The sequence below is a fragment of the Pan paniscus genome, chromosome 21, assembly GCF_029289425.2.
Source record: "Pan paniscus chromosome 21, NHGRI_mPanPan1-v2.0_pri, whole genome shotgun sequence".
Taxonomy (NCBI): Eukaryota; Metazoa; Chordata; class Mammalia; order Primates; family Hominidae; genus Pan; species Pan paniscus.
Genome location: NC_073270.2, coordinates 61,048,580 through 61,073,165, shown reverse-complemented (window position 1 = coordinate 61,073,165; position 24,586 = coordinate 61,048,580). Strand labels below are relative to the sequence as shown.

The following is a 24,586-nucleotide window of genomic DNA, read 5'->3' as shown; positions in this document are numbered from 1 at the left end:
AATTTGTTTTTTTGTTTTTTTTTTTTTCTTTGAAACAGTGTCTCATTCCATCGCTCAGGCTGGAGTGCAGTGGTGCAATCTTGGCTCACCCCAACCTCTGCCTCCTGAATTCAAGTGATTCTCATGCCTCAGCCTCCTGAGTAGCTGGGATTACAGGAGCACCACCACCACACCTGGCTAATTTTTGTATTTTTTTTAGTAGAAACCATGTTTCACCATGTTGGCCAGGCTAGTCTCGAATTCCTGACCTCAGGTGATGCGCCTGCCTCGGCCTCCAAAAATGCTGGGATTACAGGTGTGAGCCACCCTGTCCAGCCAGAATTTGCATTTTAAAAAGCTACCCAGGTGATTCATATGCCTTGAGAATTCAGAATCACTGGGGTAGAAAATATGTAATGCTTGTTATCCCAAGATAAAGTTTTTGATTAAAAAACAAGTAACTCTAAGGTAGATTTGGTTTAACTCAATGATAACGAATATATAATATGTTACAAAAATATGGGGGAGTTGATACCACTTAAATTCAAGAGCAGTGCAGTTTTTGTAGATTACGTTTCCAGTGTATTTCAATGTAGATTGGTAATGCTGACTGAGGAATGGATATCTTCAACACTTTGCACTACAGAAACCCCCAGGAAGTGAGATGGAATCCCAGAGAAAAGGAATTGGGAACTCCCGAATTGCTTAAAATTAAATTTCTACCACCTGGCAGAAAGAGGGTCCATAGCAGAATATAATTTTACATATAAAATCACTATACATAAGATTCCATCTCTTTTCACTTTTGAATTGGTAGCTGAACAATTTTAACCACTAAATATGGGTGTCTCATGGTACCATGAAAAAGAAATGGAATGAGAGAACTGGAAGCAGGGGTTCCTAGTTCTCAGGATGCCTCTTCTTCTAATTGCCTTTACAATTACATTTGCATCATTCTCTTCTGATACAGAGCTTCTCTGTTCTCCACCTCAAGTCCAGATGTCAGAAAATATGGTCTTTGGATGCATCCCAGTTCCCCAATGGAAACAATTCCCAGACAAGTGACTTTTGTCACTTGTTGTTTGCCCTGTTGGGGTCTTTTGCCTAATTTTGGTCCAATTAATTTTGGCAAGTAAGGGAGAATCTCACATATCAATTTATAATTATAAATGTCCCTGCTTTATCCATATAGATGGAGGGGAGAAATGAAAGACATGCCCAGAAGGGAAGGGCCAAAGTGCAGATCTAACAAGGGCCCATTATATGTAATAAGAATTCCTTTCTAGCCACCATTTACAAAAAAGTCACCGTACGTACTGAGAATGTAGCATGGAATGAAAATTCCAAAGGAGCAATGGCTTAAATCCATATCGTTCTAATCAACTGTGTTTAAAACAAATACAAAACTGTGTGGAATCAACAGTTCAGAGCCCGTATGGCAATGCCTGCTTGTTGAGAATCCATAACTCCATCTTCCTGATGGTTGTTTATTTTTAGCAAAAAGGTCCGAGAAGCTTGCTGGACTCACCATACCGTCAGTATCTCAGCCAGCAGGAAAGACACAGGGAACATAGAAAGGCTTGCACCAAACTGAGCAGAAATTTACATTCATGACAAGTGCTTATATCTTTTGCGAAAATGTTGATTGTCTGGTCAAACCTAGCTGCAAGGCAGGTTGGGAAATTTAGTTTTAATTATGAACATAGTCCCAACTAAAACTGTGTGCGTTAGGAAGGTACAGTCATTATTAGTACAGATCTGAAGATGGTATATTGGGGAAGCCTAGACATTTCTAAATTAATGGTTCCTCCCAAAATAGATATACTGTATTCAGTTTTACATAGATCTTCTTTTTCTGAACATCTTTATGTAAATATCTTGGACATCTTTTTATGAAGGTATTATTTGGATATAATGCATCTAATGGAAAAATGCTATAACCCTGAACTAGAGGTCAATAAACTTCTTCTGCAAAGGGCTAGATAGCAAATATTTTAGAGTTTGTGAGGCAGAGGGGCTATCTTGCACCTGCTTAACTCTGCTCTTGTAGCACAGAAGAAACCATGAACAATAAGTGAATGGATAGGTATGGCTACATCCCACTAAAACTTTAGTGTGTTGACCCTGCCCTACACAATATCATCTATCCCTCTCTTACCTATAATCTGACCAGTCAGTTAGCAGTGTCGGAAGAGCAGAGTATGTGCAGAATAATGAAAACGTAGAAATAACCTAAGCAACAGATTTTCCCACAGATCCGTAGTTGAAGTACCAGCCAAGCATTATCACTCAATGCCCTTGGAGAAAAAAAAAAAAAAATGACATTAAAGTGGCCTAAGCGGCTTGTAACAATTTATCAGCTTTGGATTGCAAAACTTATATGTTCTGTAACTGCATTACTATGTTGCTTGTACTAATTTCACTCTATTTTTTTAAGGAAAATCTGTAAAACTCATATGTTCTGTAGCTGCATTATTATGTTGCTTGTACTAATTTCACTCTATTATTTTTTAGGAAAATCAGCCATCTTCCAACAATGGCAACCAAAACAACAAACACCCCCTCCAAAAAAAAATCCTATATTATTTGTTTTATCTTAAGCCTTTTTCAGTGCATGTTAAGAGATTGATTAAAAAGTCTCATAAAAGACTTCATAGCTTATACACAAGTAGTCTTCTCCTTCACAGCTCAGCATGACCTTTCCTCAATACTGACTGACAAGGTAAGTGTTCCAAGGTGGATTTATTATAGCAAATGCCAATTGTAAAATGGTATTATTATGTAGAATGCGAGCTGTTTGGAGTTGGAGTGAGTAATTTTGCTCAAACAGCATGCTCGAGGCAGGTTGACAATAGATTTAACATGAGAAAAGCTGACTGTCCAGGAGGATTATGAAAATGCTTTTTGTTTTCTATATATGAACTCAATGCTGCAATACATTATTTACAAATTACTATTTTATTATCTAGAAAGGCTTGTGGGTAAATGGTTGCTGACCAAAGTTTGAGTTGAATGCCTTGTTTTGTCCATTATTCCTCTGAATTATGTGAACCTTATTTTATTTGTGAGGTTAAAAATGTACTTACAAAAATAAAAATCTCTGGACAACACTAAAAATCCAAATTCAAAGACTATATTATTTGTTCCATGAGGATGAACAAACAGGCTTCTGGTTTCTTATCATCTGAATATGCATTTTATGTATTACCTCAGATTCTTAAAAGTATATTTACTAGTAACTGCGCAGCATAGATACTTCGGATTTCTTGACATTCTTTTTCAGTCTCTTGTCTGTAATAAAAACTGTAATGTATAAACTCAGGGACATACCCAGCTACGTGTTTATCAAAAATTGGTTTTCACATGAAATTTTTACTGGATATCACTGTGTATATATACTTTTAGTTGGTGAATGAAGCAGATCAAATCAGACTTAAAGTATTTTTTGAGACCAAAGTATGCTGGATGCTATTTCTTAAACAAAGCACAAGTAGTTTTGTACCAATAGTAGCAGAAAAATGAGATAAATTAATAGTCTAATATACTTAAATAGAACATCATCATAAGTGACCTGGGGTTTCTATTTTTTGCAATTAAATTTCATAAGAATTACATGTATTGGCATATATCCAATATTGTTCTTCAGAATTAGAGTAAATTAATAAACTTGTAATGGAAATCAGCTTAATTTACTAGATCAATAGAGATAAAAAGGTACTTATAAATAATTATTTTAAAACGCACAGTATAAATAACGTTTTTGCTTGACAATTGGATATTGCATATACAAGCTTCCCTCAATGTTGACTGACATTTAACTATTCTAAAGTGAATTTAGTATAGTAACTTGAAATTTGAATATCTACAGTAGACTTTTCTAGGGCAAACCTTTTGAATAAACACTTCACAAAAAAGTTATATGAATGGTCAAGCATTTGAAAAAATATTTGGCCTCAAGAGTTATTGGAAAAATGCAAATTCAAATCACAATGAAATACCGCTCACTGCACACTCATCAGAGTGGCTGAAAGTGAAAAGATTGATAACATTAAGTATTGTTAAGGATGTGAAACAACTGGAAATTTCCCATATGTTTTGGGTGAAAATGTGAAATAATATAGTCACTGTAGAGAAAAATCTGGCAGTTTTGTGTGAAACTAAATGTATACCTACACTGTGGACCACCAATTCAACTAAGTATTTTCTCAAGATAAGTGAAAATATCTGTTGACAAAGAGAATGCTTATAGTAGGTATATATACACATATATAGTAGATATATATATAGTAGATGCTTATGTTAACAGGAATGCTTATAGTATATGTGTTCATAATAACCCCAAAATGGGAACAACCCAGATGTCCACCCATAGGAAAATGAGTAAAGAAATTGTGGTTTATATTTACAATGGAACATGTCTTAGCAATAGAAAGTAAGTTATAATACACCCAGTGAATCTCAAAGCCTTACTCATGAATCTGAAAAATATCGTGCTGAGTGAAGGAAGCCTCTGCAAGAGAGTACATAATGTCTGATTCAATTTATATGAAATCCAACTTATATTAAATTACAGGATAGAAAAAATAATCTGTGATAAAAATGGTGTTTGATTCTGGGGGTGGTTGTTTTGACAAATACATATTCCTGATAACCCAAACCCTATCAAAATGTACACATATGATGACCTCATTATCACCGTAGAAATGAGTGGATGGATACCATCATATGGAATAGTGATTTTGAAATAGTGTACAATATGTCATTGATTTCTTAATCTACATAATGCCAAAATAAGTAGTATATTTACAATATCATAGACCCTTTAAGCATAATAGTTTGGGAACAAAAACAACTGAGCACATAATTTAAACACAGGGATAGGATGCTGAGAAGTGTACTGTATTCCCAAAAGTAGTTTACTAACCCAGCATTTATTATGTCTTGAGTAAAAGTCAGAATGTTTTACAAATGATATTAAGAGAATCAGCCAGTTAATCCAGAGTAAGTGACAGCATGGTTAAAGTAGATTTACTGCTTTTTTGAGCTTGCTCTATTTTCTTGGCCCTAAGAGATTGTTACAAACAAATGTTCACATTTCCTAATACTGTAACACTTCATAATATGTATTTTTCTAATCCAAGTATATTTGTAACTCATAATTCCTAAAATAAAATGTTATAATTAGAGTGGATACTTAAAACCATTTAGTGATTTTAATAGCCATGCAGTCAATGGTTTTCTAGCAGTACATATCTTTTGAGTGATTTGCAAATAGGTGGGGAACAAATACATGTAGTTTACAAATATGAGGGGGCAAATACAAATATGTGTTTCCTGTCACAATGTCTGGGGGGTGGCACTGCTATTACTGGGTGGATTCAGAGATTCTAAATACCGTATAATCTTCACATCTGTCTTGCATGGCAAAGCACCCTTCCACCCAAAATGCTAATAGTGCTTCTTGAGAAACATTAACACTGACTCTGCCTCATCTAACTTACCTCTAAATATCAGCTTTTTTAGCCACTGCAAGGCTTAGAGTTGGATCTCCTCTCTTCTCCACTTACACTCACTCCCTGGGTTATTCAATTGATCTCATGGCTTAAATGCCATCTAAATGTTGATGATTCCTAAATTCATATCTTCAGTCTAGAAACCTCTTAGAAATGAGCCTATATGATTGAACTGCCTAATGGGTATCTCCCACTGGATGCAAAGAAGCATTTCAAAATTAATATGTCCAAAATAAACTCCAAATCCCTCAATGCCCACATCTGCTCCTTCCCAAGTGTTCACCAACCTCATAACTGGTATCTCCATTGGCCAAGTTATCAGACCCAAGATTTGAAGTCATCCTAGAATCTTGCCTTTGTTTTGCAAACCACAACCAATTAATCAGCTAATTCTATCGACCCTTGGCCTTCAAAAATATATCCTGAATCCAGCCACTTCTCACCTCCACCACTCCTACCACCCTGGTAGACTTGGACAACTACATAGGCATGTCACTGAGATTCCTACTTCCACAACCAAAATTACACTTTAAAATAAAATCTAAGGCTGGGTGCGGTGGCTCGCACCTGTAATCCCAGCACTTTGGGAGGCCGAGGCGGGTGGATTACTTGAGGTCAGGAGTTGAAGACCATCCTGGCCAACATGGTGAAACCCCATCTCTACTAAAAATACAAAAATTAGCCAGACGTGGTGGCACATGCCTGTAGTCCCAGCTACTCAGGAGGCTGAGGCAGGAGAATTGCTTGAACCTGGGAGGTAGAAGTTGCAGTGAGCCAAGATCGCACCACTGAACTCCAGCCTGGGTGACAGAGTGAGATTCTGCTTCAAAAAAGAAAAACAACAACGACAAAAATCTACTCACATCACTTCCCTACTGTAAATCCTTCAATGGATTTCCATTATCTGAAGAACAAAATCTAGCCTCCTTATCACAGCCTGCAAGGCTGTGGGTGCCTGATCCCTGGATGCCTATGGAACCCCATCTTTTGTCATCATTTTCCTTGCTCACTGCCTCCCAGACACAGTGATCTCCCTGCTCCTCCATGAACCTCCTCAAATCCATTCCTGCCTCAGGGTATTGATGTGTTCTGTGTCTGTGTTGCTCTTTTGATTCTGGTCTCATTGTAAAGGTTTTCATTATCATCATATTTAAAATAGCCATCTCCGCAAGTCCATACTCTCCCTCCTTATCCTGTTTCATTTCCCTTTGTAGAACTTACCACTATTTGACATATTATTTATTCAGTGTTCATTTTGCTTATTTGCTTGTTTTTAATCTCACCACCAGAATCAAAGTTTATAAGAGCTAGAAACTGGAAGAAGAAATATAATAGTTCTTAGTACTTAATCAACGTTCTGGTATTTGTTGACTCTGTGAATTAATAAGTAAGTATAGTTATACTCCTAAATTTTTCCTATTGGAATCCTTTAAGAAGACTTAAAATACAGATTTTCAGCTCCGAAGCCTAAAATAAAGAGTTTACCTCAATGCATGTCTTGGGTCTAGTATTTAGGCAGGGTTTGAAACCACTAACATAGTGTAATACCCTATTTGACACAGCAACCACATCTGAGTATTCAGATAAATAACCATATAGAAGCTGATATGTCTACAGTATTCTATCTTCCTATAACTGTATCTGTTAATTTGTTCATCCCATGATAACAAATGGTTTTAATTATTGACTACTAGATACTGGAATATTTGTTCTGCTATTTAGATTATGTTAACACATTGCCTTTTGATAAGTTCTTTCTCTTTTCCTACCATAGGTAATTCATTGTGTGGATATTCTATTACTCTGTATGCATCTTCCTATCTGATATTGCTGAAGCGAATTCCTCCACCTTTATGTATTTGTTTCTTGCTCTGAGAAAGGTTCAGTAAGGCAACAGTCAAAGAAGAAAAGAAATAATCTTTCTCCAAGTGAAATCCTCTCCTTCTAGCCAAAGTGTCATTGCTCCCTTTCCAGGAATTGAAATACAGTCTGTGTTAAAGGGGGTTTTGTCAACAAGCTGCATACCTGGCATATTTTTAAGCATCTTGAGAATAAGGTAATGGAGAAATAGATCAGCTCAATCCTCTCCCAGGCTGTCCAGCATAGATCGCTGCAGAATTGGTCATTAGTAAATATGCAAAATTTTCAAACAGTTAAAGAAGGTTTGGCTGCTTTGAAAAACTCAAATTTCATGTTCAATATTTTCTGAAAGCCTTGAGTAGTAATGTTTACTTGATCAGATATGTTCTCATTGCAAAGAAAAATGACAGGATTGGAAGGATTAGAACAGCATTGCAATGACTTGTGAGATTCTCAACTTGGCATATCATTATTTAGATGCGGTTGCCTAGGACAGAAGAGACCCTCCTCTCTATGAGATTACTGTTGAGGTGAAATCTACCACAACATGGCTACCATAAGATGATTAACATTCAGAAAGCATACAGGTAGTATGTTCAGATTTAGCAAATTAAAATTTAGAATGAATTGTTAAATTAGAATTTCAGTTAGCTTTTTTTCAGTATAAGCATATTCCATACAGTATTTTAGATATATTTATGCTAAAAATATTTTTTGTTTATCTGGAATTCAAATATAACTGGGTGTTCTGTATTTTATCAGGAAACCCTACTTCTAAGCAAGAAAAGTGATACTGATTCTATTGTGAGATAATGTTTTAAACTCCTGGAAAAAACTGTAGTCAAAACACAGGCAGAGTCAGGGCTCAGGTGAAGTGACGAGTCACCTAGGACACACAATTTAAGGAGTCTGTTGCTCGTGGTTGCCCAATTGCAGGTCACTCCTTGCATAGCCCTGTAAGTAAATACCTCTTTAAAGTTTGCATTTTAGGCACATCTCTTGCCTCACTCTGTTCCAGGTTTGGACACAAGTTTGTAAATCTTTTTTTGTTCTCTTTTTCATACTCAAAGATAGAGGTAAAGCTGAGTGAAATATAACTTTATTCCAATGCTTATTGGGAAAGCTTTGATTTCATTCTAATGTTCACTTATGGATAGATTTTGTTATCATAGAAATGATAACAACCCCCCTTGTTATCATAGGGATGAGAGAAGGGAAACATGCATTCAATTATTTAACAAAATATTTTTGAAAATCCATAAAATATTACACATTCAGTTCAGAACTGAGAGAATATAGCAACAAATGAGCACAGAAGATCTCCACATTCATGCAGCTTATAGTCTAATGGAGAAGATAACCAAACCAATGAAATGAAAAGGAGTAATATGGTAGAGTATGATGCAATAAGATGGTAGGAGTAGGGGTGAAATTTGACCTGTGTCATAAACGTCTCAAGAAAGAAACATTCAGGTTCCAAAATTAAAATGAGACTAAAGTCAATGGGAAGGGGGAAAGTTTTGTGATTTTAAGGATGAGGAGGACATTTGGGCAGCTGCAGCAAATTAGCAAGGGGACATAAGTATGAGATGAGATTAGATAGGTCCACCAGACCAAGATATAATTCACATATTCCCAGACTTTACATAAAATGTAAAAAAGTAGCTACTGTGGAATGTTAAGCAGGGAAGTTGGGGAAAAAATGAGAGTCAAAATACCAGGAGATAAAAATTTCCATTATTCGGCTCCCATTTCAAACTTGGCTAATATTCCTCATACAGTCCTTCAGTTGAGGTCTGAAGTCCTGTGAGAAATTTCAACTAAAAAAGAAATGTCCTGGGTGGGTACAGTGGCTCATGCCTGTATTCCCAGCATTTTGAAAGGCTGAGGTGGGAGAATTGCTTGAGGCCAGGAGTTTGGGACCAGCCTGGGTAACATAGCCAGACCCTGTCTCTACAGAAATAAAAATATTAGCCAGGTATCGTGGTACATGCCAATAGTCCTAGCTACTTGAGAGGCTGAGGTGGGTGGATCCCTTGATCCCAGGAGTTGGAGGCAGTGGTGAGCCATGATGGTGCCACTGCACTCCAGTCTGGGTGACCAAATGAGACCCTGTTTCCCAAAAGAAGTTTCTCATGAAAAAAGCTTTAATTCTGGCTTATTTCATTTAACTTTTGACTCAATTTCCCATGGCTGTGCATCACTCATTTATTAAGAAAGGAAAAAGCCAACCCTGAGAACAAAAAAATAAAATAAAGTATGTATGCCCACATTATCTTCTCTTGCTTTCACTGCAAACTATTACACTCAGGTGCCTATCATAGACATAACTTTCGGTTTTAAGGAAACAGAAATAAGATATGAAGTACTGGATGAAAAGAAAATTTGTGCTTAAGTTATAAGGTGAATAACAATTCCAGGCTAGATAATTTCTAATTTCTTTCCCACATGAGATGTTGTAAAAGAGGTTTGGGACTTTCTCTTTACCATGGTTGCATAAGCTCTAGCTTTAGTGGCTTCCAAAGCACTCTCTAGGAACATGTCTCAAAGGCATAGTTTCACTGGAAAATTATTATGGAGAAATGAAGAAAACACCCTAACAAGATACAGAAATGACAGAAAATAAAGATTGAGTTCCTAATGACATAGTTGAGAGAGAATGAAGGAGAAGAAAGAGGAAGAAGAATGATGAACTTCGGCCAGTTATGAATGAAAACTCAACTCTTTGAAAATATGCAATTCCTTGATATTGTCAGTATAGCAAGTGATATAGTTTGGCTGTGTCTCTACCCAAATCTTATCTCGAATTGTAATAATCCCCATATGTCAAGAAAAGGACTAGGTAGAGATAACTGAATCATGGGAATGGTTTGTCCCATGCTGTTCTCACGATAGTGAGTTCTCACGAGATCTGATGGTTTTATAAGGGGCTTCCCCCTTTACTTGGCTCTCATTCTCTCTCCTGCTGCCCTATGAAGAGGTGATTTCCTCCATGATTCTAAGTTTCCTGAGGCCTCCCCAACCATGCAGAACTGTAAGTCAATTAAACCTCTCTTCTTTATAAATTACCCAGTCTCAGGTATGTCCTTATTAGCAGCGTGAGACCAGATCAATATAGCAACCCACATTGAACCAGTAAGGAATACATAAAAGTGAATGTATTAGCATGAGAATAAGAGTTTATAGGCAAATACTTTCTTATGTGTATAGTATGATAAATAATATTAACATTTTGGGGAAAAAATACCTTTAAAAGTAAAAATAACAATATGGACAAAAAACAGTTTGAAAGATGTTTTTGTTGTAATGAGTTCAATTTTGTCCCCCTCCCATCCCCCCAAATATATGTGAAGTCCAAAGCCCTGGAAACTGTGAGCTTATTTGGAAATAGGGTCATTGCACGTGTTATTAGTTAAGATGAAGCCATGCTGGAATAGGATAGGCTCTTAATCCAATAAAACTGGTATCCTTAGAAGAAGAGACACAGACACAGATGCTTAGAGAACACTGGAAAGAGAGGCAGAGATTAGAGTTATACAGCTGCAAACCCAGGGACACCAATGATTGCTGGCAACTGCCAGAAACTGGAAGAGGTAAGAAAATATCTTCATCTACAACATTCAGCAAGAATGTGACCCTGCTAACACTTTCATTTCAGACTTCTGGACCCCTAGAACTGTGAAAAAATAAAGTTACGTTGTTTTAAGCTAGCCAGTTTGTGGTATTTTACTATTGTAGTCCTAGGAAACTAATACAACTTGCTTTGCTGACTTTCTCTGGTCATCAAGCCAAAACTGTGGTATTTTCTTATTTTTTTTTTGACAGCAATGAGTTAAGAAGGAAGGAGGCTCCATGACGTCTGCACATTTATGAGCACTAGAATAAGCTCTATTAAGGACACAGGTGAAGCTTGGTCTATTAAGGTAGAAACCTAAGTTTCTACCAGCTGCTATTTCTATTTGCTCTGGCACTGAGTCTTCTCCTTGAGACACTAAAATAAGAAAAAAAAAAACTATTTAACTATGAAATAAACAGCAGTTAAAAAGAAAAACATACGAATTAATCAGTTCCACCTTGGTGAAAGCATTGGAATAAGTTTGGCAAGAGTTTATTCCAATGGTGCAACTGTGGTGGTATGCATTTAGTTGAATACTAAGAATTCAACTAAAAGACATTGAGTTGCATTAGTATCTACTAATTTACTAAAAGACATTCAGTTGCATTAGTATCTACTAATTTACTAAAAGACATTGAGTTGCACTGGTAGTGTGCCACAAAATGCATACTACTATGTTTGCAATGGGTTGAATTGTGTCCCCAAAAAGATATGTTGAGCCTGTCTGCTCAAGAGATTCTCAAGAACTTTTCTTAGCTCATCTAAATATGAATCAGTAAACTCATGTTTTGCAGACTTACAATGTCGCCTTCATTCTACCTAGGGACTTTCAACTGGCAGATAGTGAATTTCCTTCTCTGGATAGCCAGTGTGAATTAGCTGGGAATATTGGCTATTTTACAAGTTCACCACTGAAACTGCTCTCTGGCCTTGCTACAACCAAGGACTCTGAGCCCACCTCAAGGAGTTAGGAAAATAGAATAAAATAAAAGCAAGGGAAGCTGGCAAACTAGGCACTAATGATTTTTATTGATGTTAATTCTAGTGATATATAATATTTGAAGGACTGGGTTATTAAACATCAAACAGCAAATGCTGTTAAAAAAGTGCTTTGTAAATAACTTAATGTCTTCTAAGTAGATTTTGATGGTTCCCCAGATATCAATTTTATATATTTGGTCCCACACATTAACTTTCTAAACACTCAGTAACATTCTACTTTAAGATTTTTATGGGATATTTTTTCACCAGAATAATCATTTTGTTTATGATGTTTAAAAGTTTCAAAATCCTGAAATCATTTTGAGAATGTCATCTTATCATCAAATGGATGATACTGGATGGTATTGGAAGCTTAAACTACACAGAAAATAACTTTAATTATATTATTAATCATTAGTAGATACTGAAGGAATTGTAGAAATTCAAAGCAAAAATGTAGCACAGGTTATGTATAAGTTAAAATATGAGGTGTACTATCAGTCAAGTCTCTGGTCCACGACATTACTTCCATTTCTAGATTACACGAGGTAACAAGGACTAAGCTTAACTTCTTGCTAGAAAACTAGAGAAAATATATAAAACTGTTAAAAGACAATGGAAGAAATGTCTATTCAAATTCTTTCCCCATTATTTAGTTGCTGTTGTTTGCTATTGCGTAGTGTAAGTTCCTTATGTATTTTGGATATTAATTCCCTATCAGATATATGTTTGAAAAATTTAATTCCATTCCACAGTTTTCCTGTTTATCCTGTTTGTTTTCTTTACCACGAAGGGTCATTTTAGTTTGATGTAATTTTATCTGTCCAGTTTTACTTTTGTTGCTTGTGTGTTTGTCATATACAATCAAAAATTTCCAAGACCAATGTCATGGAGCTTTTCCCTTAGTTTTCCTCTAAGGTTTCTATAGTTTCAAGTCTTTTGTTTAACTTGTAAATTCACTTTGAATTTACTTCTATGTATGGTATAAGATAAGGGTCCAATTTTATTCTTTTGCACACAGACAGCCGGTTCTTCCAAGACCATTTATTGAAGAGATTATTCTTATCCCATTGTGTATTCTTGGCCCCTTTTTTGAAGATCAGTTGAATATGTATGTGTGGGTTTAGTTCTGAGATCTCTATTCTGTCACTTTTGTTTATATGTCTGTTTTTATGCCAATATCATACTGATTTAATCTTGGAGCTTTGTAATGTATTTTGAAATCTGACTTTGTTCTACCTTAAGGTTTATTTGGCTATTTGGGGCTTTTGTAGTTATAAATAAATTTTAAAATTGCTTCTATATATCTGTAAAAAATGCAGTTAGAATTTTCATAGGTATAGCATTGAATTTGTAGACTGCTTTGGGTAGTATCAATAATTTAACAATACGAACATACAATGTTTTCCATTTATTTGTGCCTTCTTCGATTTCTTTTTATTACTAATTCGTGGTTTTCATTGCACAAGGCTTTCATCTTCTTGGTTAGGTTTACTCCTATGTATTTTATTATTTTTGATGCTGTTGTGATAACTCAGTAGCAAAAAAAAAATAGTATCCTTATTTAAAAAGGGGGAAATGACTTGAATAGGCATTTCTCCAAAGAATATATACAAATGGCCAACAATTATTTAAAAATGCTCAACATCACCACTCATCAGAGAAATACAAGTCAGAAGCAGAAAGAGATACCTCACACCTATTAAGATGTCTGCTATTAAAAAAAATAGCAAACTTTCCCAAGGAGAAATTAGAACCCTTGTACACTATTGATGGGAATGTAAAATGTTGCCAACCACTGTGGAAAACAGTATGAGGGTTCCTTGAAAAATTAAAAATAGAATTACCACAAGATCTAGCAATTGCACTTCTGGATATGTATTCAAAGGAATTGAAATGGGATCTCAAAGAGATATCTGCACTCTCATGTTTATGGTAGTATTATTCACAATAGCCACAGTATGGAAATACCTGAAATGCCCATTGACAGATGAATGGATAAAGTATGGCATATACATATAACTCAGAAATCTACATAGGAATCCTCTTAAGTTGTAGGTTATTAGGTAATATATACAAACAATGAAATTCCACAATGCTGAGAAATGAACAACTCAGAAATTGTAAACCAAACCATTTCTAGAGCTAACGTATGGTAGAGAGACATTTCAGCACTGAGGAGCCAGAATGGAGAGTTCTCAGGAAACACCTGGGACATTCAGTGGAGAACCAGTGGGATTATGCCTTAGTATGGTCAAACTGTCCTTGGAGTGATGGCCACAGAAGATCTGCTATAGCAAAGCTTAAAGAAAGTACTTAAAGGGACAAGATAGGACAACTAGTATTTTAACTATCTACTTAACAAAGCTCAACATGCTTTAATTTATTTTAATTCATTTTTTTTTTAAATTTACTTTAAGTTCTGGGATATGTGTACAGAACATGCAGGTTTGTTACATATGTAAACGTGTGCCATGTGGTTTGCTGCACCTATTGACCCATCCTCTAAGTTCCCTCCCCTAGGCACCCACTCCCCAACAGGCCCCAGTGTGTGATGCTCCCCTCCCTGTGTCCATGTGTTCTCATTGTTCAACTCCCACTTATGAGTGAGAACATGTAGTGTTTGGTTTTGTGTTCCTGTGTTAGTTTGCTGAGGGTGATGGCTTCCAGCTTCATCCATGTCCCTTCAATGGACATGATCTCATTCCTTTTTATGGCTGCATAGTATTCCATGGTGTATATGTGTCATATTTTCTTTATCCAATCTATTACTGATGGGCATTTGGGTTGGTTCCATGTCTTTGCTATTGTAAATAGTGCTGTAATAAACATATGTGTGCATGTATCTTTATAGAGTAATGATTTATAATCCTTAAGATATATACCCTGGAATGGGATTGCTGGGTCATGTGTTATTTCTGGTTCTAGATCCTTGAGGAATCACCACACAGTTTTCCACAATGGGTCAACTAATTTACATTGCCATCAACAGTGTAAAAGCATTCCTATTTCTCCACAGCCTCACCAGCATCTAATTTTTCTCAACTTTTAATTATCGCTATTCTGACTGGCGTGAGATGGTATCTCATTGTGGTTTTGATTTGCATTTCTCTAATGATCAGTGATGTTGAGCTTTTCTTCATATGGTTTTTGGCCATGTAAATGTCTTCTGTTGAGACGTGTCTGTTCATTTCCTTTGGCCACTTTTTGATGGGGTTGTTTGATTTTTTTTCTTGTAAATTTGTTTAAGTTCCTGGTAGATTCTGGGTATTAGACCTTTGTCAGATAGGTAGATTGCAAAAATTTTCTCCCATTCTGTAGGTTGCCTGTTCACTCTGATGATAGTTTCTTTTGCTGTCCAGAAGCTCTTTAGTTTAATTAGATCCCATTTGTCAATTTTGGCTTTTGTTGCAATTGCTTTTGGCATTTTTGTCATGAAGTCTTTGTCCATGCCTATGATCTGAGTGATATTGCCTAGGTTTTCTTCTAGAGTTTTTATGGTTTTAGGTTTTACATTTACATCTTTAATCCATCTTAAGTTAATTTTTGAATAAGATGTAAGGAAGGGGTCCAGTTACAGTTTTCTGCATATAGGTAGTCAGTTTTCCTAGCACCATTTATTGAATAGGAAATCCCTTCCCCATTGATTGTTTTTGTCAGGTTTGTCGAAGATGGTTATAGATGTGTGGTGTTATTTCTGAGGTCTCTGTTCTGTTCCATTGGTGTATATGTTTGTTTTGGTACCAGTACTATGCTGTTTTGCTTACTGTAGCCTTGTAGTATAGTTCGAAGTCAGGTTGCATGATGCTTCCAGCTTTGTCCTTTTTGCTTAGGATTGTGTTGACTATAGGGGGTCTTCTTTGGTTCCATACGAAATTTAAAGTCGTTTTTTCTAATTCTGTGAAGAATTCAATGGTAGTTTGAATAGCATTGAATCTGTAGATTACTCTGGGCAGTATGGCCATTTTCACAATATTGATTCTTCCTATCCATGAGGATGGAATGTATGTTCCATTTGTTTATTGTCCTCTCTTATTTCCTTGAGCAGTGGTTTGTAGTTCTCCTTAAAGAAGTCCTTCACGTCCCTCGTAAGTTGCATTCCTAGGTATTATATTCTCTTTATAGCAATTGTGAATGGGAGTCATTCATAATTTGGCTCTCTGCTTGTTTATTGTTGGTGTAAAGGAATGCTTGTGATTTTTGCACATTGATTTTGTGTCCTGAGACTTTGCTGAAATTGCTTATCAGCTTAAGGAGTTTTTGGGCTGAGATGATGAGGTTTTCTAAATAAGGAAATATGTCATCTTCAAACAGAGACAACTTGAATTTCTCTCTTCATATTTGAATACGCTTTATTTCTTTCTCTTGTCTAATTGCCCTGGCCAGACCTCCCAATACTATGTTGAATAGGAGTGGTGAGAGAGGACATCCTTGTCTTGTACTGGTTTTCAAAGGGAATGCTTCCAGCTTTTGCCCATCCAATATGATATTGGCTGTTGGTTTGTCATAAAGAGCTCTTATTATTTTGAGATATGTTTAATCAATGCCTAGTTTATTGAGAGTCTTTAACATGAAAGGATGTTGAATTTTATCGAAGGCCTTTTCTGCACCTATTGAGATAATCATGTGGTTTTTGTCTTTGGTTCTGTTTATGTGGTAGATTACATTTATTGATTTGCCTATGTCAAACCAGCCTTGCACCCCAGGGATGAAGCCAACTTGATCGTGGTGGATAAGTTTTTCGATGTGCTGCTGGATTCAGGTTGCCAGTATTTTACTGAGGATTTTTGCATCAATTTTCACCAGGAATATAGGCCTGAAGTTTTTTTTCTTGTGTCTCTGCCAGGTTTTGGTATCAGGATAATGCTGGATGAGACGAGTTGCAGGATAATGCAGAATAAGATGAGTTATGGAGGAGTCCCTCCTTTACAACTGTTTGGAATAGTTTCAGAAAGAATGGTACTAGCTCCTCTTTGCACCTCTGGTAGAATTCGGCCGTGAATCCATCTGGCCCTGGGTTTTCTTTGTTGGTAGTCTATTAATTACTGCCTCAATTTCAGAACTTGTTATTGGTCTTTTCAGGGATTCAGCTTCTCCCTGGTTTAGTCTTGGGAGGGTGTATGTGTTCAGGAATTTATCCATTTCTTCTAGACATATTTGCATAGAGGTGCTTATAGTATTCTATGATGGTAGTTTGTATATCTGTGGGGTCAGTGGTGATATCCCCATTGTCACTTTTTATTGTGTCTATTTGATTCTTTTCTCTTTCATTAGTCTAGCTAGTAGCCTACTTATTTTGTTAATTTTTTCTAAAAAACAGCTCCTGGATTCATTGATTTTTTGGGAAGAGGGTGTTTATTTCTGTATTTCCTTGAATTTTTCTCTGACCTTATTTATTGTCTTCTGCTAGCTCTTGGATTAGTTTGCCCTTGTTTATCTAGCTCTTTTAATAATGATGTTAGGGTGTCGATTTGCGCTCTTTCTAGCTTTCTGATGTAGGCATTTATTGCTATAAATTTCCCACAGCTTTCTCTGTGTCCCAGAGACTCTGGTACATTGTCTCCTTGTTCTCATTGGTTTCAAATAACTTCTTGATTTCTGCCTTAATTTCATTATTTACCCAGGAGTCATTCAGGAGCAGTTTGTTCAATTTCCATGTAATTGTGTGGTTTTGAGTGAGTTTCTTAATCCTCAGTTCTAATTGGATTGTACTGTAGTCTGAGAGACTGTTATGATTTCATTCCTTTTGCATTTGCTGAGGAGTGTTTTACTTCCAATTATGTGGTCAATTTTAGAATAAGTGTCATATGGCATGAAGAAGAATGTATATTCTGTTGATTTGGGGTAAAGAGTTCTGCATATATCTATTAGGTCCACTTGATCTAGAGCTCAGCTCAACTACTGAATATCCTTGTTAATTTTCTGTCTTGTTGATCTGTCTAATATTGACAGTGGGGTGTTAAAGTCTCCCACTATTATTGTGTTGGAGTCTAAGTCTCTTTTTATGTCTCTAAGAACTTGTTTTATGAATCTGGGTGCTCCTGTATTGGGTGCATGTATATTTAGGATAGTTAGCTCTTCTTGTTGAATTGATCCCTTTGCCATTATGTAATGCCCTTCTTTGTCCTTTTTGATCTTTGTTTGTTTAAAATCTGTTTTGTCAGAGACTATAATTGCAACCCCTGCTTTTTTTTTTCTTTCCATTTGCTTGGTAAATTTTCTTCCATTTCTTTATGTTGTGTGTGTCTTTGCATGAGAGGTGGGTTTCCTGAATACAGTACACCTATGGGTCTTGACTCTATCCAATTTGCCAGTCTGTGTCTTTTAATTGGGATGTTTAGCCCACTTACATTTAAGGTTAGTATTCTTATGTGTGAATTTGATCCTGTCCTCATGGTGTTATCTGGTTATTTTGCACACTAATTGATGTAGTTTCTTCGTAGTGTTATTGGTCTTTATATTTTGGTGTGTTTCTGTAGTGGCTGGTACCGGTGTTTCCTTTCCATAGTTAGTGCTTCCTTCAGGAGCTCTTGCAAGGCAGGCCTGGTGGTCATGAAATCTCTCAGCATTTGCTTTTCTGGAAAGGATTTTATTTCTCCTTTGCTTATGAAGCTCAGTTTGTCTGGACATAAAATTCTGGGTTGAAAAATTATTTTCTTTAAGAATGTTGAATATTGGCCTCCACTCTCTTCTGGCTTGTACTGTTTCTGCTGAAAAGTCTGCTGTTAGTCTGATGAGCTTTCCTTTGTAGGTAATCTGGCCTTTTTCTCTGGCTGCCCTTATCATTTTTTCTTTCATTTCGGCCTTGGAGAATCTGATGATTATATGTCTTGGGGTTGATCTTCTCATGGAATATCTTAGTGGTGTTCTCTGTATTTCCTGAATTTGCATATTGGCCTTTTTTTCTGGGTTGGGGAAGTTCTCCTGTATAATATCCTGAAGTATGTTTTCCAGCTTGTTTTCATTCCTCATGTCTCTTTCAGGTACTCCAATCAATCGTATGTTCAGTCTTTTCATGTAGTCCTGTATTTCTCGGAGGCTTTGTTCATTCCCTTTCATTGTTTTTTCCTTAACCTCATGTAAATGCCCTATTTCAGCAAGGTGGTCTTCGAACTCTGATATCCTTTCTTTCACTTGGTCAATTTGGCTATTGATACTTGTGTATGCTTCACAGAGTTCTCATGCTGTGTTTTTCAGCTCCATCAGGTAATTTATGTTCCTCTCTAAACTGGTTATTCTAGTTAGAAGCTCCTTTAACCTTTTATCAAGGTACTTAGCTATTTTGCGTTGGGTTAGAACATGCTCCTTTAGCTCGGCAGAGTTTTTTATTACCCACCTTCTGAAGCCTACTTCTGTCAATTTGTCCTTCTCATCCTCTGTCCAGTTCTGCACCCTTGTTGGAGAACCATTGCAATCATTTGGAGGAGAAGAGGCACTCTGCCCTTTTGGGTTTTCAGCATTTTATCATTGATTCTTTCTCATCATAATGAGTTTGTCTAGTTTCAATCTTTGAGGCTGCTTGACCATTGTATGAGGTTTTTGTGGGGACTTTTTGTTGTTTTTGATGCTGTTGTTGTTGCTTTCTGTTTGTTTTTCTTTCAATGGTCAGGTCCCTCTTCTGTAGGGCTGCTGTGGTTTTCTGGAAATTTACTTCAGGCCCTATTCAACTGGTTCGCTCCTGCACTGGAGATGTCACTCAAGGAGGCTGGAGAACAGCAAATATGGCTGCCTCTCCTTGTTCTGGGATCTCTTACCTATGGGGCACCAACCTGATGCCAGTAGGATCGCTCCTGTATAGGGTGTCTGACAATCCCTGTTGGAGAGTCAGTTGGGTGGCATGGGGAACAGGACCTGTTTAAGGAAGTACTTTGACTGTCCCTTGGTGGAGGTGGTGTGCTTTGCTGGGGGGAAACCCACTCATCTGGGCTGCCTGGATTCCTCAGAACTGCCAGGAGGAAAGGCTAAGTCTGCTGGTCCACAGAGACTGAGGCCATCCCTCCCCCTAGGGGCTGAGGCCCAGGGAGATCAGGGTTGTCCCTGAGCTCCTGGCTGGAGTCATTGGAATTTGTGCAGGGAGGCCTCACCCAGTGAGGAGAGATGGGTCAGGGTCAGGCCTGAAAAGGTGCTGTGGCCACAGTCCTCCACAGCTGGTATGGGCTGTGTACGCACACACAGACCCTGCTGCCACCACCCTGATTAAAGGCTTTTGCTGGCATTCTTTTCCCCCTTAAGAGTAGTTTTGCCAGAAGACCAGAAACACCTCAGCCCCTCCAGTATAGCTGATGCTCAACCTTAAGGGGCCAAAGAACAAACCATGGGCCTGGCCTGCAGCCCAGGAGTGGTGAGCTGAGCCTTGGCCCCTTGAAATCATCCAGAAACAAAGCCAGTTGACTGAACCCAACTTACTCCACAGTTAGACCTGCAAGGACATCAAAGCCTGTAAAAGCAAAAAGCCCCATACAAAGGACAGCAACTGCTAAGATTAAAGAAACATCAACCCACACAGATGAGACAGAATCAGTGCAAGAGCTCTGGCAACTTAAAAATTCAGAGTGTCTTCTTACCTCCAAATGATCACATTAGCTCCTGGAATAACAGACATAGAATTCTGAATCTCGATGGCAACAAAGATCATCAAGACTCAAGAGAAAGTTGAAACCCAATTTAAGGAATTGAAGGAATCCAGTAAAATGATACAAGAGCTGAAAAACAAAAATAGCCTTTTTAAGAAAGGACCAAACTGACCTGAAAGAGCAAAAATACTCACTACAAGAATTTTGTAATATAAGAATTTCATAATACAATTGGAAGAATTAACTGCAGAATAGGCCACACTGAGGGAACAATCTCAGAGCTTGAAGATTGGTTCTTAAAATCAACTCAGTCAGAAAAAAATAAGAAAAACATTAATTTTTTAAAAAAGAGAATAAAAAAGGATGAACAAAACCTCTGAGAAATAAGGGATTGTGTAAACAGACCACCTGTAACACATTGGTATCCCTGAAAGTGAGGGAAAGAGAGAAAGCAAATTTGAGAACATATTTGAGGATACTGTTCTTGAAAATTTCCTCAACCCCACTAAAGAGCTCAATATTCAAATTCAGGAAATTTAGAGAAATCACAGCAACATACTATACAAGACGACCCTCCCCAAGACACACACTCATCAGATTCTCCAAGTTCAGTGTGAAAGGAAAATATTAAAAGCACCTAGAGCAAAGGGGCAGGTCACCTACAAAGGAAACCCCATCAGCCTAACAGAGGACCTTTCAGCAGAAACCCTACAAGCCAGGAGAGATTGGAGGCCTATAGTCAGCATCCTTAAAGAAAAGAAATTTTAACCAAAAATTTCATAGTCAGCCAAACTAAGCTTCATAAGTGAAGGGGAAATAAAATCCTTTTTAGACAAGCAAATGCTAAGGGAATTCATTACCACCAGACCTGCCTTACAAGAGGAGTGCTGAACATGGAAACAATGAACCATTACCAGACACCACAAAAACGCAGCGAAGTACTTAGACCACTGACACTCTAAAGCAGGAGTCTCCATGTTCTGGGCCATGGACTGTCGGTATCAGCCTGTGGCCTGTTAGAAACTGAGCTTTACTATTCACATTAGCAAAGACATAGAATCAACCTAAATGCCCATCAATGATAGACTGCATAAAGAAAATATGGCACATATACACCATGAAATACTATGCAGCCATAAAAAGAAATAAGATTGATCATGTTCTTTGCAGGGACATGGATGAAATTGGAAGCCATTATCCTTAGCAAACTAATGCAGGAACAGAAAACCAAACACCGCATGTTCTCACTTATAGGTGAGAGCTGAATGATGAGGACACATGGACACATCGGGGGGAACAACACACACTAGTGGTTGTCAGGGGGTTAGGGGAGGGAGAACATCAGGAAAAATAACTAATGGATGCTGGGCTTAATACCTAGGTGATGGTATGTTCTGTGCCGCAAACCACCATGGCACACATTTACCTGTGTAACAAATGTGCACAACGTGCACATGTACATCTGAACTTAAAAGTTGAAGGGAAAAAAAGAAACCAGGCTGCACAGCAGGAGGTGAGTGATGGGCAAGCAAATAAAGCTTCATCTGTATTTACAGCTGCTCCCCATTGCTTGCATTACTGCCTGTGCTCTGCCCCCTGACAGATCAGCAGCAGCATTAGATTCTCATAGGAGCATGAACCCCATTGTGAACGATGCATATGAGGGTTCTAAGTTGTATGCTCCTTATAAGAATCTAGTGCCTGATGATCTGTCACTGTCTCCCATCATCTCCAGATGGGACTGTCTAATTGCAGGAAAAGAAGCTCAGGGCTCCCACTGATTCTGCATTATGGTGAGATGTATAATTACTTCATTATATAGTACAATGTCATAATAATATAAATAAAGTGCACAATAAATGTAACATGCTTGAATCATCCCAAAACCATCCCCCACCCAAAACTATGAAAAAACTGTCTTCCACAAAACCAGTGCCTGGTGTCAAAAATATTGAGTACTGCTGCTATATAGCAACTACACAATCAAGTCTACAAAACAACTAGCTAACAACATGATGATGGGATCAAATACTAACCTTAAATGTGAGTTGGCTAAATGTCCCAGTTAAAAAGCACAGAGTGGCACGTTGGATAAAGGAACAAGACCAAACTGTATGCTGTCTTGAAGAGACCCATCTGATATGCAATGACACTGAGAGGCTCAATGTAAAGGGATGGAGAGAAATTGATCAAGCAAATGGAAAACAAAAAAGAGTAGGGGTTGTTATTCTTATTTCAGACAAAACAGACTTTAAAACAACATGATCAAAAAGGACAAAGAAGAATATTACATAAGGATAAAGGGTTCAATTCATTAAGAAGACTTAACTGTCGTAAATATATACACCCAACACTGGAGCACCCGGATTTATAAAACAAGTTCTTAAAGACCTGCAAAGAGAGTTAGATAATCACACAATAATAGTGGGAGACTTCAATGTTCCACTGCCAGTATTAGACAATCACTGAGGCAGAAAACTAACAGATATTCAGGACCTAAAGTTGACACTTGACCATTACCTTGGTGATGAAATATTCTGTACACCAAACTCCCGTGACACAAAATTTACCCAAGTAGCCAACCTGCACATGTAACCTCTGAACCTAAAATATAATTTCGAAAAAATAAGAAACTATAAAAGCTATTCTCAGATTTCAGAAGATAACAACTACTTTGGATATTCAAGACTCACACACTAATGTCAGCTTAAATGAAACTAGTTTTTACAGCTGTAGTTAACTTTACCTCATTCCTTGTGCTATTCCTACTCCAAGGACATCATGTAATTAAAGCTAACACTTTTAAAGCCTGTATCATGGTGACTACTCCAACTTAATCTCACTCAGTCTTCATAAATACCTTATTGAATAAATATTATTTTAATTCTTATTTTACAGATAAGAAAGATAAATTTCCAAACAGTTAAGCAAATTGACCAATGGGACAGAACAGAGACTAACAAAATGAAACCTGTATCTTTCATCTGGGGCTACTTAACTGTTTTTCTTTGCATCTGCTCCTGCTTTTTTTCCAGTGTAGTCTTCATTAAGTTAGTTAGTTGTTTTTTTGTTGTTGTTGTTTTGTTTTGTTTTGTTTTTTTCTTGAGACAGGGGTCTCCCTATGTTGGCCAGGTTGGTCTTGAACTCTTGGCCTCAAGCAATCTTCCTGCCTCAGCCTAACAAAGTGCTAGGATTGCAGGCATTAGTCACCACACCTGGCCAATTAGTTAGAGTTTTTTTTTTGTTTTTTTATTTTTAACGCAAGTCTGATCTTTTCCCTTACCCATTTAAAACTCCTTTGCGGCTTTCTAGGCCTCTCATGATCCTGGCTTTCCTCGCCAACGTCATCTCAATCCACGTTTATTTTCATGCTCTGAACTTTAGACGTGATGCCTTCTTTCATGCTCTCAAAGAAAGCTTGATCTGTTAGGCCATGAGCGCCTTTGCACATGCCATTCCCACTGAAGGGGACGTTCTTTTATCTCCTTCCACACATGCAAGCACCCCACTTGCCTAGACCTCTCTCAACACTTCAAGTCTCAACACAAATGCTACTTCCTCAAACAGCCTTCCTGCTTCCCCAGTCTAGATAAGGTAATTCAAATTATTTTTCAAACCAAACTATAATTTTTGGTTATAATTATGTATATGTGTGTACTTTATTGTTTGATTAATATCTTTCTCTCTCCAACTAGACTATAAGCTCATGGGGACAGAGGCTATTTTATCTCTAATGTCCACCATGGTATCTTATTCATAAATATTTTTAAAATTAAGAAATAAGGAAAGGGATAGCAAAGTAGAGAAATGAAGGACAAGAAAGGAATAAGTATGTGAGGTAAATGAAAGAATGAACTCAAGCATTTATGAAACTGATTCAAGATAATAATTTGATTTACATGAATTTTTTTTATCAGCAGTACCTTTAACATACTTCTAATATATTCCAGTTTATATAGATATTTTGAGATACCAATCTGACATATAAAATGATTTCAAATGTGTACTTAATGTCACCAAAATGAACAGAAATTACTTTATAATTTAAAATTTCTTAATTCTGA

General features: G+C 37.1%; 1 pseudogene; it reads right to left on the bottom strand.

Annotated features, from left to right (window-relative positions):
* The window catches only part of LOC129394875 (syncytin-1-like), a 52,434-nt pseudogene extending 28,564 nt beyond the window's left edge, over positions 1–23,870 (bottom strand).
* Between the last annotated feature and the right edge of the window lie 716 nt (positions 23,871–24,586).